The following is an 11,899-nucleotide window of genomic DNA, read 5'->3' on the forward strand; positions in this document are numbered from 1 at the left end:
ACACATCTGAGTCCACAACTGAAACCTTTCTCTCAAGGCTCCACCAATTACTCGAAGTGACCCTTAAGAAAATATCACCTTTCATTTTACTGAGAGCTCGAAGACAGCCATTAGGGATACTCGAAGACCCGTTAGACCTCAACATGTTTGTGTTACAAAGTAAACGTATGTTCTTGTAACTGGCGGCTCGACAGTATTCGCTATCTTTGATATTTTTCTGCTGGCCTAGCAGAGACAATCGTTGACGATATGTGGCGATTGAAAAGCAGGGCCTGTCGCGTTATTACTAAACATGAGTGATAGGAGAGCTATCTGTAGACATAACCTTTTTAAGCCACATTTTTGAAGTTATCTCATCTTCTAATGCGATTTCCAACTGACAGCGCGCAACACTCAGTCATTGTTACTTTGCGTGAAATGCCGCTCACTCAGCGCGTAACAACGCGACTCACTCATTCCATTCATTCACTTATTCACTCAGCCAGTGACAGAACAGAATGCCCAGAATGGTTTTAAATGGTGGAATAGTTGGTTGGAATGTGTGTGTTTTATATTTAGATCGAGTGCGAAATTAGTTTATGTTTGTTTTTTCAATAATTTAAGCAAATAGAAATGTAAAATATTTAAGACAGTAAAAAGATGGACGTAACTAAACGCAAAGACGTGATGGTCACTTGACAAAATGTTTTTGAGGTTATGTTAGGAAGTTTCACTTCCGCACGGAGGGACTCCTCGCACTTTTTTTTTAAATCTTGATTAGATTCAATTAAACCTTGGTATCCGGAACAGGTACGTACAGGTCATCAAAGAGTTATCAATGGTACCTAGTATAAAAAAAACTGTCACTGCAATGTCACAATTTCGTTTTCTTTCAACCCGTTTTTGCCAAAAGGTCTGATTGTATGTATGTATAAAAATTACATATTACCAATCTTCCTTAACTCTTTTTAACTTAAAGGAATCTGAATTTTATCAACTACCTTAATGGTCGAAACCATAATTCGTAATAATGGCCTCTCATTTTTGTCTGTGCTGTTGAATAATTTATGTTATCAGACGCAGAGAAAAAGATTCATGATTAATTAACGAGCTCTCTTTGTGTAGGTCAATATATTATTTAACAGTCTAGCCACGAATGGGAGCCCTAGAGAATATTCAGATATTACATTAACGATTGTAAACGCCAAGACTGACAACACAAGGAAACCAATGAGCGGCGGCCCTGGCGGCCAATCAAGAACCTCGACAGTGGCGCCAGAGTTTCGCTAACTCGCCACGACATCAGGCGGAAGCACTCTCTCTTCCTAAACATCTCTCAACAAACGTGCATGTTCTATATACTTAGGCATTGAAGAACCTTTCTCATAATAAGTAGGCCTTTGCATCTATGACAGATGATTTAAGCAGCATCCTTACGACACTAATTGCGTTCGTGGCTGTATAGCCCGATTCGAGAGAGGACCCCTCGTCTGCACACACGGCAGGTGTATGCTCCCCCAGGTGGGCGGGGGTTAGAGGCCTGCTCGTGACGCCTCATGCGTTTATCATTCAAAGAGTAGAACCAGGCATTGTCGTGCTTGGATTGACCGTCATGGACAACACGACGCCACGTGGGTCGGTCTTCGGCCAGTCGCTGCCACTGGTTGCATGGGATGTGACAATGTCACGCTTCACGCAATTTTAAAAGCGTAGCATTTGCCGTCCAACCGGTCTCTTAAGGCCTATGTTATAGGCGCGGAAATCTTTCGAGACAGACATCTTTAGATAGTTAATGTCCGTGCACGTTTTTAGTCTGTAAGTTTTTATCACCAATGCAGTAAACATCAACACTCCCAACAGTAAACACTGTAACGAATTGTCATTACAATCGGCCTTGTGCCATTAAACGGCACGACGTAAACGACAGGCACACGCTGTATAAACTCAATAGCAATGCGACGCCTGCAGCGTAATTGGTGATTGGTGCTCAAAGACAATGAGATGGGAATTCGGATGAGAATGGAAATTGGCACTGTACATATACTTACAAAATAAAACAAAAGATATATTGATTTAAACTAACACGATCTTCACTCATATTATTAAATTAAAACGGGACTTAATCGCGTAAAACTTACGTTTATATTTAACCCGACGTTTCGGACATGACATTACGTCCGTGGTCACGGGTAGACTGGCTGGGAGTTTTATCAACATCTTCTAGCTGTACGAGTTTTTCGAACCACCCGCACTTGATTGTCATCAGTCACTTGTACGCTAGGGTTGCCACTCTGCCTACATACAACAAAAGTGCGGGTGTTCAAGTGCGGGTAGTTCGAAAAACTCGTACAGCTAGAAGATGTTGATACAACTCCCGGCCAGTCTACCCGTGACCACGGACGTAATGTCATGTCCGAAACGTCGGGTTAAATATAAAACGTAAGTTTTACGCGATTAAGTCCCGTTTTAATTTAATAATAAAACAAAAGATAGTACTTTAAAATGAGTCTCACTCAGTTTTACTCTTTAAAAGTATGATGATGACGTTTTGTCACATTTGTGGTGCCGAAGTCGAAGGGCCTACTGCGTATGCCGAAGTTACTGTATAAATAAAATAGCAATGCGACGCCTGCAGCATATTGGTGATTGGTACTCAAATAGAACGAGATGTAAATTCAGATGGTCATGGAAATTGGATGTTTTATTGATTTTTTTTAATATACACCGTGTTTTTATGTCCTCTGAATTCGACGAATCCCAGTCAATACATTGAACCCGTCCAAAATAACATAACAAATTGGCAAATATATTGAGGCCACCTATCCATACTAATATTATAAATGGGAAAGTGTGTGTGTCTGTTTGTTTGTCCGTCTTTCTGCAAAACGGAGCGATGAATTGACGTTACTTTTTAAGTGGAGATAGTTGAAGCGATGGAGAGTGACGTAGGCTACTTTTCCTCTCTTTCTAACGCGAGCGAAGCGCGGGCAAAATCTAGTAATATTATAAACCCAATTAAAATATATCGTTCTTAATCAACAATCCAATATCGCAGTTCAACAGGCCAAACAAACTTCAAACGTACACAAAATACATATTCAATGCAAAAACCGGCTATTCAAAAACACAAATACCTGCAGAAACATTTCCATGAATAAAATATGATGAATTCAATGCAATCACTTAATTATACACGTACAGTAAACAACAAAAGTTTTCATTGTTCGTATTATAATTTGCACGCTCGTTCTTCTACAGAATGCACAGTCCTATTCAATAAATACATCCATACTAATATTATAAATGGGAAAGTGTGTGTGTCTGTTTGTTTGTCAGTCTTTCACGGCAAAATGGAGCGACGAATCGACGATTGTTGAAGGGATGGAGAGTGACGTAGGCTACTTCATGTTTCTTTCTAACGCGAGCTAGTTATAAATAATAGTTATTTGTTATAGAAGGGGGCAAAGTTGTATTTTAACGCCGAGTGTGGAATTGAAAAACGAGCAAGTTAAAGGACTCTATAGGTAGTTCAAGAATGGAATCCTGAACTTGCGAGTTTTTTAACACACGAGAAGTAAAATATATTTGCACCTGAGTGTAACACATAATTTTTCCCCTCACTATATCGAGGAAACTACAACGCAAAAAATGCGTTTATCACTGCTTCCAGTAGTTCCACAGGTGGTAAATCATCTTTTCCCCTCACTAGCTCGGAAATACGTGTTTTGTCCTTTAATACCAGCGGGTAAAAACGCATTTTATCCACTAGTGGGTAAAGTAATTTGATCTTGAATAAAGTCAAATTAACTGCCTTAAAATTGATAAAAGTAGGTGAATCTAGTAATAAAGATGATTTACCACCTGTGGAACTACTGGAAGCAGTGATAAACGCATTTTTTGCGTTGTAGTTTCCTCGCTATAGCGAGGGGAAAAGTTTTGTGTTACACTCGGGTGCAAATGTATTTTACTTCTCGTGTGTTAAAAAACTCGCAAGTTCAGGATTCTATTCTCGAACCACGCTCGGCGTTAAAATACAACTTTGCCCCCTTGTATAACAAATAACTATTATTACTAGATTCACCTACTTTTATCAATTTTAAAGCAGTTAATTCAACTTTATTCAAGGTCAAATTACTTTACCCACTAGTGAATAAAATGCGTTTTTACCTGCTGGTATCAAAGGACAAAACAAGCGTTTCCGAGCTAGTGAGGGGAAAATAATATAAAGACATACACAGATTGACTAAAACTCTACGGTATGCTCAAGAAGGCTTGTTTTGTGGGTACTCAGACAGCGATTAGTAATAGGTAAATACTTAAAAATACGTAATAAGTACCTAGTATTTAGATATCCATGACTCGAGAACTAGTATCTGTGCATGCATGCATTTCCGGGAGTCGAACCCAGAACCGCCGGCTTAGCAGACGGGACCACTTTTCACGTCCACTAGGCTAGACAGGTCGTTAAAGATAAGAATGTCAAAAGTTGGGTTTCCTGCCATTATTGCAGATGAAAACGGTGAATTGCCTATTATTTTCAGTGACAATTTTCTGAATTCGAACGCCGTGAGACTCAAAAATCGGCCCCCAGGTGGCTGCAAAGGTGCATGGCAAATTCAATGAATTTATTCATAACTTTTCCATGCAATCTCGCAGCTCTCTGTACATACATTAATAAAGCGTGACTTTTCAACCCACAAAACGGAGAAAAACGCTTTCATAGCCACGGATTCATTTTATCATGATTAATCCAAGCCTTCAAATTCCGCTTCGTGGAATTCCAGAAATACTCTAAGCTCAGTAAGGGCTTCTGACATTTGTAATTACTATTTCGTTTATACATTTACAATCTCAGGTTCTTTATACAGTAAAATATGAAGAAGTTTCAAAACACATTATCCTCTTGCCGCCCAATGTACATTGAAATGTTGTAGAGTACATTTGGTTTCAATGTAATTTTAACAATCATGTTAACAAATAAAGTAGCATGTACTTTTGTTTCTAACATTTTTCGGACAAATAAAACTCAACTCAATTTAAAATACAACGAGAATAACAATTCTCTAGCAAAAATTTTGTACGGTGGGCGTTACGAGGTAAAAGAAAACCTAATCTAGGGAGCGAGGCAGGATCCAAGCGTTCAGTGGTTAGGGCCGCAGAGAGAGGAACCATCAGACTATCCGCGCCGTGTCCAAGACTACCGCCTTCTGCATCTGATCTAACCACCCAGCGAGATTCTCTCAAAAGTTGGTCGAGACTTCGCTATAAGACCGTTGGTTGAAACGACTATCGGGAGAATGATCGTCAAATTATGGAGAATTACCATAAGCCTACCATGAACATTAATTTCTTAGAGTACGGGCATCTTTCTTAATTAGCTAACTTCGGTTTCCGGGTAAGTCTCTAGACTGTCATCGCTAGATGGATGATTACTTATCCTAATTACTAGGTACTTCCGTCAAAACATTTTCAAATAAATCTTTCAACTCAGTTAATTAAAATGTTTTGATAAAGTTGCTCTCGGAAGTTGGCGACAATTCTTCAAGTCGGGGCAAATAAGCCATTACCTCATTTGGCGAAGTCGGGCAATGAAATAAAGAGGGTTGATGAAGGATAGGGAATAAAATGTAGCTCACTGTTTCAATATTTTAAATTATTTACAGGGCTTTAGCGTCCAGAAAACCTATATTTACTACAATGCGGTTTTGCTGAAAACCGACCCGAATAAAAAAAACCATTCGCATTTTACTAAGCAAACGCTACTAAAATCGGGCTGACTGTCTACTTTTATAAACTGAAAAAGTTTGTAATTGATATATAGTAGTCAAGTAGTGTTACTACTTAAAAAAACAAATCAAAAAATATTTAATAAAAAGGAAACCCGGGTTCGATTCCCGGCTTCGCCACCAGTGGGCTTGATCGCTTTTTCTTTAGTGTATGGTATCTATTTAAGTTTATAATTTATGTACATACTTATAGTTGTTACTACTTAAAAAATCAAATCAAAAAAATATTTAATGAAAAAATTTGATTTGTTCCCTACATCGATGTCTACTTTTATTATAAAAGCGGTTCAAATACAGATAAGTAGATTCAGTAAATACAATCCTAAAAACTCAACGAAGTAAAAAGAAAAGATTAAGAGTACATTTCATCCGTTATTGAGTTCGGATATTAAATTATAATTTTTCCTAAATGAAAAAGTGCCTCCTAGGTCAAACGAAAACCCTCAAGGCTCCTTTATTTCAATTGTTTTTCTGGTCCCAGTTGTCTTAAAGATGAAAAGGTCTATTTATTAACTGAAATTGAAAAGGTTTTATGGATTCAGGCCACAACAGAACATTTGGTAAAGTTGATGCTTTTAAGGATGTTTCAAAAAATACTGAATTAACATACATACATACAATCACGCCTGTATCCCATAAAAGGGTAGGCAGAGCACATGAACTACTCAAGTTTCAGTGCCACTCTTGGCAAAAAGGGATTAAAAGAAAACGAAATTGTGACATTGCAGTGACAGGTTGCCAGCGTCTCTCCTACGCCACAATTTAACCCAAACACATACGAATTAAAAGAAACAAACTATGCTATTGTGTTGTGACGGAAAGATATAAGATATTTGAACTAGCATTTCGATAGATTTCTTAGAATGTAACATATATGGCTGTTTGCTGGCTCATAGGAATACCGTATAGTTAACGACTAACCCCTTTTATTCATAAACGTTCACTAAAGTTATCAAGCCAATAAAGTTCGTGTGTCCCTTTCTATCACACCAATACATAGGAAAGGGACAAATGAACTTTATCGACCTGATAACTTTAGTGACCGTTTATGAATAAGGGGGAAAGTGTGTATACCTATACAGTCAGCATAGGGTAAACTCACCTCATTCGGTGACACGCCTAATTCGGTGAAACAACCAAAAATCGTCTTTCGGAATAGTGCTTCAAAGCTTGTATCACCGAATTAGGCGTGTCACCGAATGAGGCGGGCTTACCCTACAATAGAAATAAATGAATTGCTTTTTAACCCCCGACGCAAAAACGAAGGGGTGTTATAAGTTTGACGTGTCTGTCTGTCTGTCTGTGTGTGTGTCTGTCTGTGGCATCGTAGCTCCCGAACGGATGAACCGATTTAGATTTAGTTTTTTTTGTCTGAAAGCTGAGTTAGTCGGGAGTGTTCTTAGCCATGTTTCATGAAAATCGATGTATCATATCGCGGTCGGGGGGTTTTTCAAAATTTTAATTTTGTGGTTAGGTTATTATAGATGTTAAACTTTCATGAGACATTCAAATATTTAATTTATTTATTTAGAGTCCTTGCGTACACATTTGTATGCAAAGGGGTCTACTTTTTTCTGCCGTTGACTGTACCTATTTGGTTTTGCTACAAATAATACACTGCAGGGATGCTGCAGAGAAACATTATGAAATGATTAAATTATCCACATTCTCAGCTCAGGCGAAATTATTTTCCAGTCCTGAATATTTCATGAAAGCTTTACGCATTGTCATAGTAATAGAAACTTTGTTATGAAAAAATACCATTTTCTTGTATAAGGGTAATTTTGTACTCACCATTTTTCACTTTATTTTGAAAGTGAAAAGTTTTCAGGGTTGCGAAGTTTGTTATTTAAATACTTTTGTCATTCAATTAACTCTGATCATGAACTTAATTAAAAACAATAAAAAGTTTAATAAAATCAATTTAAAAGAAGATTTGAAATTAATTGGAACCGTGGAAGATAGGCAATAACGATTACTGATACATACATACAATTACGCCTGTATTTCATAAAGGGGTAGGCAGAGCACATGAACAACTCAAGTTTAAGTGCCACTCTTGGCAAAAAGGGGTTGGAAGAAAATGAAATTGTGACATTGCAGTGACAGGTGGCCAGCCTCTCGCTTACACCACAATTTAACCCGTATCCCACAGTCGACTTCTACGACACCCACGGGAAGAAAGAGGGTTGTGAAATTCTGAATCCGCCGCCAAACCGGCGATTACTGATACTTTTATTAGTCATTTATTTAATATCGCCTGCACATCTTACTCACATTAGAAGCTTTGTTCGAATACGGCAGTACTAGGGTTGCAAAAATCGGTTTTTTTCTGGCTCGAATAAAAAACATGAAAAAAAAAACGTGAAAAAAAACAGTTTTTTTCTGGAGTTTGTTTTATTTCTAAATGACAAAATCTCAAAATTTGCAAAACAGTTAATAGGTACTTTTATACGGTTTTTTAGATTTAACGTTAACTATTAAAAGAATTTAATTTAATAACTTTAATTTCTGGTTTTATAAAACCAACGTTTCACAATCTGTAGTTAATAGTTGTCGCTATTTACTGTTGGCAACACCACCGCCTCTCCACGCTCCACGCCGCATCGGGGATTACCCAATAAACGTTTGCATGTTTATCGAATTAAAATGTACGTTATTGTTATTGAAAAGTTACAAATCACGAAAAACTGTTATCGTCGTATTATTTGTTCATCTGAAAAGAAACCATATTGCTTGGTTTTTTTTCATGTTTTTTTTAATAATCCTGAGAAAAAAAAATGTTTTTTTTTCTATTTGCAACCCTAGGCAGTACTCTGATGGAGGTTCATTACTGAGAAATTCTCTAAAGCTTGTTAACAGACTTCATAAAGAGTTTTTATGTTAAACGAATGAAAACCCTTTTGTAGCACTGAGATAGTATTTAAAATTATAGTTTTTAAATAAATAAATTAATTCAAACTTTCACGATTTTTACACATATTTAAAATTGCAAACGGGACTTAATCGCGTATTTACTATGTTAGTTATGTGTCTGCTCCGAGACCACGGGGACAATGCCGTCCTTGAAACGTCGGAGGTTAGTGTTTAAAACATAGTGTTTAAAACATAGTACCAATATTGGAATCTTTCGCTCACTCAGATATCAATATTGGCTTTTTCTAAAAGAAATAACTAGTTTTTCAGTACAGATGGTGTTTTTTGCCCACACCTAGCACATGATGGCCGCGAAAGTATGTCGCCGCGAGATAGATCACGCTTCTTCTTCTAACTCTATTAATGACATAAGGACGGGTAGTCTATCTCGCGGCGACATACTCTCGCGGCTATCATGTGCTAACCCTGCTGGTGCGTTCTCCTGCAAAGTGGTTTAATTTCTGTCAGATCGAAACTTCAGAAAGCCATCTGTACTGAAAAACGTCATAGGATACACGTGCGAAATAGTACATTACGATACAAGTGCGTAAAAAAAGGAAGTTCGAAACGAGTGGCGATAAAGTAAAACACGACCGAGGGGAGTGTTTTAAATCGACACGAGTTACGAATTTCCTTTTCGCACGTGTATCGTACGACGTTTTTCAGTACAGATGAGCCTCCGAAGTTTCGACCTGACATATAATGAACCACTTCTCGCACTAGTGCGTAAAAAAAACACCATCTGTACTGAAAAGGAAATTTGTAACTCGCGTCGATTTAAAACACTACGAAATTCGAACTTCCTCTTTTCCGCACTTGTATCGTAATGAACAATTAAATCTATATTTGAAACGGACGAAAAAGTAAAACAAAACATATACAATCGAGATAACTGTAACAATCAATGATAGAATAAAATTCAGAGATGTTACGATGGCTTTCCGCATAAAATGCGATCTATGTGAACGTTGACGGACAAACAAAAGGACCGCTCCTAACAGGAGACCGGAATAATTGCCATTTGATCTCATTGTGCTCGAATAAAAGGTAGTCTCGTATAACATCGCCTACCACTTGATTTTTATTTAATTGAACGAGCAAGCGAAACGAAGCTCTTACATTGGGATGTCTAGTGACATTTTACGGCATTTTGGTGATTTTACAAGCTTTTATTCAACTTGCCTTGTTAGTATTTTAGTTTGGGTCAAAACGTAGAAGCTAAATTTGACCCACTTCTCGGTTTCCGATTGAGCTGGAATTTTGCAGACTTATGTAAATCACGTTACAATACAATATATGGTATCATGGAGCTTATCTGATGATGGAGCAGAAAGGTGGTCATAGGAACTCTGTCATGAAACGTCGTATCCCCATCGCGTAAGGGGTTTTTAGAAACGTCTCGGAGAGCAATAGATGACTGTTGAAAGAAAGGTACAGTCGGCGATAAAAGCTTGTGCCAAAAATGAAATTTTTGCAAAAAGACTTATTAACTTTTTCAACTTATTATTTGTCTGATAAAATCTAAACTACATTTATTTTTATTTGAATAAAACCAAGTAAAAGTGTATTTGTCAAAAGCGCAATACAATACAAGTGCGGAAACTGTTTTAAATCGACACGACTTAGGCTCGACGTCTTTTAGGACATACACATTATGGCCCTTTGAAATTTCGACATGACAAGAAATTGCGAACTGGTGCGAAACTAAAGCATCGTATGTACTGCAATATTACATTACGATACAAGTGCGGAAAAAGGAAGTTTGGAACGAGTGGAGATAAATATTTGATATTTAAGATATTCTCAATCATATCAATCATCATCTGATCTTATCAATCATTGAATACAGAGAAATGATCAAAGACGTTAGAATGACTACCTACATCTTAGAAACCCTACCGTGTCGGTATAAAATTATGGTTTTTGGATTTTTATCAATAAAAAAGAGACGTACACCTGATAAACTTAGTCCGATAAAAGTTTGAAACATTAAGTAAATTGTTAATTAATAAAATCTAAAACTTACCTCACAAATAGACACACAATCTCACTTTTTCAGTAATTAAAATCCAACACTTCCATCCACTTCACAATCAACCAACACCAAAAAAATCTTCCTACAACTTCCAACGGACTTTTCAAACACAAGTTCAAAAATGGAACGTTCGTCGTTCGAATTTCAAACACCCGGCGCGCGTGCTCCAGCTTCCGAGGATTCGGCCAAACTGGCTGAATGGCGCGCCGTTGTCACGTCATGATAAAAAGGTGCTCAGCGCAGAAAAATGTCAGTGCCGACGTGAATGTAAAACGGCTTGAAATATGGCGCTATCTATCAAACTTTTGTTGAGTGTTGGAGATTAAACTTGATGGCCATTGTGAATTGTGCTTTTTTGTAATATGACAGCTCTTTTAACTAAAATATGAGAAAAATTCTTAAAGAAGGGGTCGAAAATTTAGTTAGATAACAATTTAAAGTCATTATCGGTAGAATGAACTGTGTTCCCGGACCGAGGAAGACAAGGGACCCTTCAATAAAAGAGCGTACACCCATATTGAAGGCCGCCAACGCACCTCCAACCCTTCTGGTGTTTTGGGTGTTCATGGGCGGCAGTGATCGGTTAACATCAGGCGACCTGTCTACTCGTTTGCCTATACTATCGAATTAAAAAAAAACTCTTTAAGCGCCATGTCACGTCATATTATTATCATGTTTCGGGGCAACAGGGGTAACAATTAATTTAATCAGAATTTAAAAATACTTTTTAGTTGTAAGTACAGATTATTGTGTGGTATTTTTTCGCCCGCACTGTATATTATTTTTATATCGTTTCTAACCTTAGATGCGTGTTTTTGATAGTGTTAGTTTTTTACGTAAACACTTAACCATTGTTATGGTTGCGTGCGTACAAAGTAGCTATTTTTGGCTGGTCTATAAGCAATCTCAATGAACATACTAGTGATGTTACCAAGAGTTTTATTACATTATTGGCTATCCACATTGTCACGGAAAATGTATCTTTTTTGAAGTGAAGCTTTTAATGCGACTTCCAACCTGACAACTCGTAACACTCAGTCATTGTTACTTTGCGTGAAGTGCCGCTCACTCAGCGCGTAACATTCTGACGCACTCATTCCATTCATTCACTTAATTCACTCAGTCAATGACAGAACAAGATGCCCAGAATGGTTTTTAATGGTGGAATGGTTTTTTTTTATGG

This window comes from Leguminivora glycinivorella, chromosome 3, assembly GCF_023078275.1.
Source record: "Leguminivora glycinivorella isolate SPB_JAAS2020 chromosome 3, LegGlyc_1.1, whole genome shotgun sequence".
In the NCBI taxonomy this organism is placed as follows: domain Eukaryota; kingdom Metazoa; phylum Arthropoda; class Insecta; order Lepidoptera; family Tortricidae; genus Leguminivora; species Leguminivora glycinivorella.